This window comes from Rhodamnia argentea, chromosome 5, assembly GCF_020921035.1.
Source record: "Rhodamnia argentea isolate NSW1041297 chromosome 5, ASM2092103v1, whole genome shotgun sequence".
Classification (NCBI taxonomy): Eukaryota; Viridiplantae; Streptophyta; class Magnoliopsida; order Myrtales; family Myrtaceae; genus Rhodamnia; species Rhodamnia argentea.
In genome coordinates, this window is record NC_063154.1 from 21,217,757 (window position 1) to 21,226,838 (window position 9,082).

Sequence of the window (9,082 nt, forward strand, 5' to 3'; positions counted from 1 at the left end):
GAAGAGATCTATGGTCCGCACATGAACGGCCACATGTTAGCTAAGAAGATTATGAGGTTGGGTTATTATTGGCTCAAGCTTGAAAGCGATTGTATTCAGCATGTCCGGAGCTGTCACAAGTGTCAGATTCATGGTGACAAGATTAACGTTCCTCCGAATGAGTTGCATCGATTATCCGAACCATGGCCGTTTTCTATGTGGGGCATTGATGTTATCGGCCCTATCAACCCTAAAGCATCCAATGGGCATCGATTCATCTTGGTGGCAATTGACTATTTCTCCAAATGGATTGAAGCCGCATCCTATTTAGTGGTCACAGCACAAAATGTCGTGAAATTTATCCACCGGGATATCATTGCTCGATACGGTTCACCTGAAGCCATAATCACTGACAATGGCTCGAACTTGAACAACAAGCTAATGGACGAATTGTTTAAGAAATTCAAGATCAAGCATCTGAACTTTTCCCCATATCATCCTTAGATGAATGGAGCAAGAGAAGCCGCCAATAAGAATATTAAGAAAATCTTAGTGAAGACAGCTAAAAATTATCGTGATTGGCATGAGAGGTTGCTATTTGCACTTATAGCGTATCGGACCTCGATCCGAACATCTACTGGGGTAATCCCGTATTCTCTTGTATATGGAATGGAGGTTGTTTTACCGGTTGAAGTGGAGATTCCTTTGTTGCATATACTGTCTCAAGTTAAGCTAACTCAAGCTGATTGGATCCAACGAAGAACGGACCAATTGAATCTGATCGACGAAAAGAGACTTAAGGCTGTATGTCATGGCCAATCCTATCAATAGAGGGTTGTTAAATACTTCAACAAAAAAGTTCGGCCTCGATATTTTCAGATCAATGACCTGTCTTACGGAAATTGTTGCCAATAGTTCCACTCCCAGCGGGGAAGTTCGCTCCAAACTATGGTGGTCCGTATATTGTGAAGAAGGTACTTCCTGGTGGTGCTCTGATTCTAATCGAGATAGATGGTCGTATCTTTACCAACCCAGTCAATTCTGATGCTGTAAAGAAATATTACACTTGATTTACTCGGACATTTTCATGATCGAGTTGTAATGTTAAAGCAGATTCGCGAGTTGTTCACATTCGGGCATTCGTTTGCTTCCTCTTTGTTGAGAGATTATTTCAAATAGGGGAGTCTCTTTGTTCCAGTCGAATTGATCATCAAGACGACGAGAAAGAAGCTATACACATCCCATATTGTAATCCCCAAAATCAGAAATGTGAAATTTACATACTCACAAAGTAAAGGGTTATCTCGCGAAAAATATAACGACCAATATGAAATGAGTAAAGAGCTTCTTCAATCTGTTAACATATGGAAGATGGAATAACGTGAAAGCAAGACGCAAATGAGTGAAAACTTTCATTCATTTCATTCAGTGGAAAACCTTACAAATAGATCATCGAGGTGGGAACGTAAAGCCAAACCGAGCCCTAATGAGCATCACAAAGGAGTTTAACCGACTCTCCATACTATTGATGCTCCCCCGACACCGATCACTACGCAAATTGAGGTCCACAAGCTTAAAAAGAAGGCGCTCACATTTTTCCTTAAGCCTGGCCACTTTGTCCTCATGATACTCGGCAGCAAGTTCCGGGTTAGGGACCAGTATTCTCCCGCGGGCTATATCCATGGTCGGATCATCAAGCCTTTCTTCTAGCCATGTGCATTGGAATCTCGAAACAATATTGAGCGGATCATGCTCGAAGACGGTCTGGAACATGGCCAAACGTTCCACCAAGTTCCCCCTCTCACGAATCAGCGGTGAGACTTGATCATTACCATAGTCAAGGGCCTTCTTGTGATTGTTAGCTACAAGATGGGCTAACATCAAGCTGTCACCCCAATTCTAATAGCGAGCTCTCACGACATGGGCTAAGGTAACCTCTTGATGAGCGACATGGTAAGCCTCCGGGAAGTTAGTGAAGAGAGTCGGGAAGATCCCGTATTCCTCTTCTAACTTGGTACCTTCAATAGAAACGGTGTCCATATCCGTAAACATAAGATGGATTTCAGCTTGAGCCTCTGGATGGTTGGCTATATAAGAGTAGCCTTGACCCAGGAGATTATAAAGTTTCTCTCATTTGGCCAAAACTTCAGTCGAGAAGATGTGTGCGGGGAGGGAGGCCATTTTTCTTGAAGCGGCTGAGAAAGAATGGATGCGAAAGAGCGATTAGAAGGTTAAAGATGGAGATATGAAAGCGTTAATCGTCTCGGCGTTAAATCCTAATTTAAAGAGCAGGAAAAGTCGTAGCAATAATTCTAGTGGGGATCGGGTTAATTATTTGGGTAAAACTACAAACGTTTCGTCCGTGAATCATGGATATACCATCTCGAGCCTCACAAATCCAAAACGACTTAAAGGTCCCGCCATATTGAAAAATTAATAGAGGGACAAGCATACTTCTCGAGAAAAGAAAAAAATCTTGCAGAAAAGATTTGAAGGGTCCCACCACATTGAAAGGAAGAAGACAGAGCGGGATACACGAAATCTCGGGAGAAGCGCCGGCTTGGTGGTTTTCATCTACTATAAAAGGAAGGCTTTGGAGCATACGCGATTACTCAAAAGAAGAAGAAGAAGAATTTAGAGAGAGTAAGCATACAACGGAGAGTAGAGATTCTTGAGTGAACAAAAGGCAATAAGAGATATTTCAATCCAACATGTTTAAAGGCTACCATCACTTAATGGGGGCGACCAACCTAGACATCCCCGAGAGCGAATTGCTGAGAGGCATTGAAGATTTCGAGGCCAAATCTAGTGCTGAAGCCATGAAACCCAACCCCCTCGGCGACGAAGTTCAAGATCTTGATAGCAACAACAACAGCAGAAGCAGCCGTAGTCAACCCCAAAAAAGAAAACATCACCACGCTCGAAGGCAAATAAAAGAGCTCGAAGCTTCCTTCAAGGAGTGCCCTTACTTGGACAAGGAACGAAGAAATGAATTGAGCCTGAAGCTAGGAATGGAACCCTTGAAGGTCAAGTTTTAGTTTCAAAACAAGCGGGCCCAATTGAAAGCTCGACATAAAAGTCATGAACTTGCGTTTCTGTGGGAGGAAAATGAAAAGCTTCGAGTAGAGAACAAGAGGTACATGGATGCTCTTAACACTGCTGTTTGCCTTATCTGTAGTGGTCCCATCACCCTTGGTGACATGTTCCTCGATGAGCCACATTTGAGCATTGAAAATGCTCATTTATCAGCTTATCCCCCGAGCAAGTTCGCTGCACAATCAGATTTTATTGGGAATACGTCCCAGGAAATCGGTCTTGCAGAGGCAGAACCAATGCCCTTCGAGGGAAGAGACATGCATTACTACAATGGGAGTTTCCTTGATGACGAGTTTATTGTCATGGTTGGCCGGTTCAACGCCGATGGAACTCCGAATTTGTAGCCTACATGAAGCTTGAGCTGTTGATTATGGGCCCTCAAAATATCGCTCTTTTAAGCACTACTGGCCAATCCCTACGAATTCTCAAGAGAAATAGGGACATCCACGAATGAATGTACTGTTTGTTACAAAGTCCCCATGTGGGACATTCTTTTTTTACGCCTAGAGTTAATTCAAGGGGCAAAGAACAGATCTGTCCACGAATATTATCATGCTTAAATGCGTGAATTCCTTGTCAGATTTGATGAACGCCGAAAAGAAAAGCATTGAAAGCCTTCACATAGGTGAATGCGAAAAGATTTGAGAAAAAAAAATATATAGCCGCCTCGTTCGTAGGAGGAAGCGAAAAGATTTGAGGAAAGAAATAACTTCCTCGTTCGTAGAGAAAGCAAAAAGATTTGGGAGCTCCTCCGTATCAGAAAAGAAAGAAGATGATAGATTGAGTGAGAGGTAAGAGTTATTACGAAATGGATCCGAGGCACTAAGAACCGAAAAGGAGAGAAAAAGATGTCCTCTTTTATAGAGAAAGAGAGAACCTATCTGTGAGACTAACGGATCGGAAAAAAGTTTATAAAGAACTTGAAGTCTCCATACACCTAGCGATCTCCGGAACCCGTCACGAAAGGCCATTATCGCTTCTGTGATTTCCGGGCAATTTGTTTTCGCAAGTCCAAGAACATCTAAAGGTGGTTCTTTCACCTAGCCTTTCGCCTTAAGCCTCGAGTCACTCCCCATCCTTTGAGACCATAGCATACCAACGCCCGGTCCCCGGTCAAAATACCAATTCTCGGTCCGTAATGTGTTCGTTCCGGGCGAAAGCGTGGGAAGCTTCCTATCCTGAAGATCTGCGAGTCATGGCCATTGATGGCAACCCCGTTTCCCTCTCGGTCCTTGTTGCTATGCTGAGAAAATACATGTATAGGGTTTGAGCTTATGCGAAAGCAACGGAAGCCTTAGAAGTGCTAAGGCGGAACAAATATGATTTTGACATCATCGTCACTACCATGGTAGGGATCGACATGGACGGTCTCGGTCTCTTGAAGATCATTGCCTCTGAGTCGGACGTATCGGTCATCGTAGCATCAGCAAGTGATGATCAGCAGTTCATAACGAGGGCCATATTGCATGGAGCTCGAGACTTCCTAGAGAAGCTAGTACGTGTTCGAGTGCTCCAAAACATTTGGCAGCATGTTGTAAGGAAGCAATTATTTGAACAAAAGAACGATGGCCAAGCTAATGACGACAATTTTGTCGGCAAGAAAGCAAGGTCCCTTTGGACCCCCGAGCTTCATTCTAAATTCATTGACGCAGTTTGTGAGCTAGGAATTAATTCAGCACGACCAACGGCGATATTCGAAATGATGAAGGTAGACGGACTCACTATACGAAGTGTCATGAATCACTTTCAAAGATTTGGAGAAAAACTGAAGAAGCAAGATGCAGCTTGGAACCAAGGCGACCGGAGCAGAATTGACTGGAAAATCAATACCAGGAAAACCTATGGAGTAAAAAGTACCCGGCAACTTCCCAATATCAATCAAGAATATCGGCCATACTAACCTTCCGCTGGTGTTTCTAGCAGCAGACTAGTTGATCATCCCTACGAGTTCCCGAGCAACGGCGAAGGCTCAAGCTCAAGGAGTCGGACTACTCATGGCGAAAACAGAGTGAGAAATCTGTCGCCGGTGTTAGCAAGTAACAACGTCCAATTCGAGCACCAATCGCTCGAAGAATCGGAAGATTACTTTGATGATGAGCTTGCCACCCTCATTAGCTAGTTCAGAACTGAAGGACCTCTAGAGCTTTGACCCGAAGCGGGCGATTATAGGTCCTCAAACAACGATCATTGGTGTTTGATCCAAGACAAAATCAAGCGATCATTGGAGTGGCCAGCAAAAGAGGTGGAACCAATCTTGCATGAATGCACCTTCAATTCCATGTATGGATCCCCTGCATGGGATATATTTATTACTTTCTATGTGTCTAGAATTTATCCAGAGTTAAAGGGCGAATTTTCTCTTCTCTTATCAAATGCGTAAGTTCCTTGTTAAGCTAGGCCCGTAGCAAATCAATTTGTAGACGACGCCCCTGAACGCCGTAAAGAGAGGTTCTGAATAGCCTTACATAGGAGAATACGAATAAAAGACCAAGCATGCTCGAAGATGGGTAACTCCATATCGTTCCAATTGGTTTTCAGTCGTTTCAAACTCTAATTTATGCTTATTTCATTCTCGACAGGGGATTGCCAACTGCTTTGAGAACAATATAGGGAAAAGCGAACCACCCGTGGACGCCAACAACACTACTGCCTAGTGGTTGGGGGAATGATAGTGGTCCGAGGCGTCTCGGGTTCGATCCCAGGATTTGGCATCAATGTACAAAGATTAATAAAAAACATTTTGCTTGGCGAGTCCAGTACAGTTGAAGTTCAGCCCGGATGGCTACAAAACCTGGAGAGATAACATCCCGGACATACAATCCGATCCGGATGAACCGATCTTTTCAATTCAAAGTTCACAAGAAATACGTACAAGGGTAAAGCGGTATCGTTTCAACTCTTTTAGAACATGAGAACGTACATTTACGCTTTCCCTTTTGATTTTTACAGGGGTCCTTGCCTTTCCAGATGGGGAAGTATCCCTTCTCCTTAAAAATTAAAGAAACGAGAAATTCTTGAAGCCTTTGACAATCTTATGTCTCGAAGTAGACAATAAAGTTTTGCAACTCATTTGCACGACCAGGGGAAACTCACGATCCACACCCTTAAGAATTTTCTTACGTGCTTGCGAATTCTGATCGCCAAGATAAAAAATTGCTGCATTTTGTATGCTCGAAAACACTCATACATTACATGGTTTATGCATGATTGTTCCTAATGTTTAATTTACCAACTCTAAATAAGGAGCATGGACTACATAAGATACATCAAATGTACAGAATGGGGCGGGACGGAATGATGAAAGGCAATCCTTTTCCGGACACGTCCGATTTTTTCAGGCGAGATGAACGGTGGCTAAATTCCGCACTCCTCGAGGTAAAGAGTTTTCTCGTAAAAGGTACGATAACCAAAGTGATAGAGGCATTCATTTCTCTACCCTAAACACTACAAGTTATCCGTTGATTAACCCATTTGAGTGGAGGTTTCACTTCTACAACCCTGTCAAGAACCACCCCATGTTGGGGCAAAACAGAGGTAATTCAGTCGGCATCATGAGACAAATGTTAGAAATTTTCTTGCTTGAACTAACATCAATCTTCGGGTGATTTTTTGCATTGTATTTGCGCTTTAATTCAAGTGCCTTAGGATGACGAAGAGCATTTGTTCCTTTATCCTACACATTTATATCCATTTGCACAACCCATTTGAGCCTGCAAAAGCATTTCTAAAAAACCTTATTGATGACCATTGTTGTCCCAAAGCAAAAACGGCCCATCTTTGAGTAGGACTTGAAAAGTCGGATCAACAGAAAATCCCCGAACGAACTCATCAAGATACTGAAAAATGCAGCAAGTATAAAAAAAAAGAGCAAAGGTTGATTCTACAGAAAATTTTTGGGCATTTAAAAAGCAAAGTGCCTACCAAAAGTAAGGCCAATGCCCATTCAATTCATTGTTCATTTGTAGAACACATATAAATTTGAATGCACAATTCTCTTGTACATTTCAAGAGGGGTTCCCATTAAGTGTCAAAATTGCAAAATGCAATCCTCAACTCATACCATCATCAAAGCAATGGTGGCATTCCAAAAGGCCAAGATCGGTGACAAGATTGCAATGGTCACCAACATCAAGCCGCTGCTCATACATTTTCCGAGTCAAAACGAATCCTTTCTTTTTAAATCCCCAAATCATAACCTACGTTACAACCCTTCAAAAGTATTTTCTGATTAGGACACTTGAGTTAACGTAGAATTAAATGATTTTAAGCATCGCTTGAAGAAGTTCGAGCAAGATTATTTCTCTCTCATTTTTACGGGGTTCTTGACTTGTAAACCCGGAGTAGATAACGAAGAAATTCATTTCAACAGCCTTGACTCAACTAGAGTCCCTTTTGTAAACCTTTGACCTAGCCCTCATTACGGTCATAATCAAGACCTCCAGATCAACTCGGTCGTATCAATTGCGAGATTACTCGGATCTTTGTCAAATGCGATGATGGTAAGATTGAGTGATTTCTCTTGAATCCTGTAGACATGATAAATAGCTTTTCTTGCGAGTGAGAGAAAGCCCTTTTGGATGAAGCCCCCCCATTCAGCTCACATTTGAGGTATTCATAATGTGAGAACCTCCCTGACAGAATTGGTAATGCAAACTTGATAGAATGGTTATACATGAACCATGGTATGAGTGATTGCATCATACACATGTTATTTCTAATCATTGCAAGCTCGGCAGAACATTTTTTGCATGAACTCATTGTTGAATATGTTTGCACATGTTACCTCTGACATTCTATGATAGGTAATGCATTCCCGATGATTCCCTCCCAAGGTCTCGAAATTCATCCAAGAATTATTGAATGAGCAAGTTTTGCTGGCAAATGCCTACCAGGTAATCTTTCAAACCCTCGGGTAAGTATCTCTTCAACCTGAACCCTTCCATGGAAGTGAGTAAAGGTTCATTTTGACAATAGGTTCGTCATTTAATGCGATTATGTTTTGTTAAAAGGGCCGGACATGGCTCATTATTGATAAAATTCCCCAATGGAGTTTCGTAATATAAACGAAAATTCAAGAATTTATGGACGTATCATGTTGTGTTCACGATTAACCGTGTTCATCTCAAGTGTTTAAGCGGGTACGATACGAGCAATCTGTTTCGTTCCTTGATTAATCGTTCGGAGAATCCAGGTAAGTTTTCTGAACCCCTTTTCAAATTAACAACTCTTCTGATGATAGTTGTTATGATTCAATTCGGGCAATATGCCCTTTTTGTACTTATCGATTCCATTCAATGGTGCTCCTATCAAATATTGTTCAACTCGGGCAATATGCCTCTTGTCGGGTTGTGAAGACATATGCACTGGTGATCTTGACATCTTATCAAATCATAACGACGTAGTTCTTATGATTTCGGTCTCAAATCACAAAGACATATGCACTAGTGATCTTGACCTTTAGTCGGCTCATAATGACATAGCTCTTGTGATTCTCGGCCCTTTTATCATATCATGACGACATAAGCACCCATGATTTTGATCCAAACCAAATCATAACAACGTAGCTCTTATGATTTTGGTTCCCCTTTGTCAAATTGTGAAGACATATGCACTGTCAATTTTGACATTTGATCAACTCACAACGACATAGCTCTTGTGAACTTGATTTCACTTCTTTTGACTAACAACGACGTAGCTCTTGTGATATCAAAGGACACACATATCTTGCGTTGTCTCGCACCAGAAAGATCTCTGGTAACGGATAAGGCACCGATACCTTAAAATCCTTGCATCTGCAAAAAGAAGCTTGGAAATTAAGAGAACCATTAGCTTATGAGATATTTGGTAAAACAGGTATTCTCGTATGCGATCCATGTGGAGGTTACTTTAACATGAAAAAAAAGAGAAGTTTTGGCACATGTTATTTACAGTCTTGCATATCATGCATCACTTCATTACATAAAAAAATGGGATTAAAACTCCCGCCAAAAAGTTGATCCATGATTTG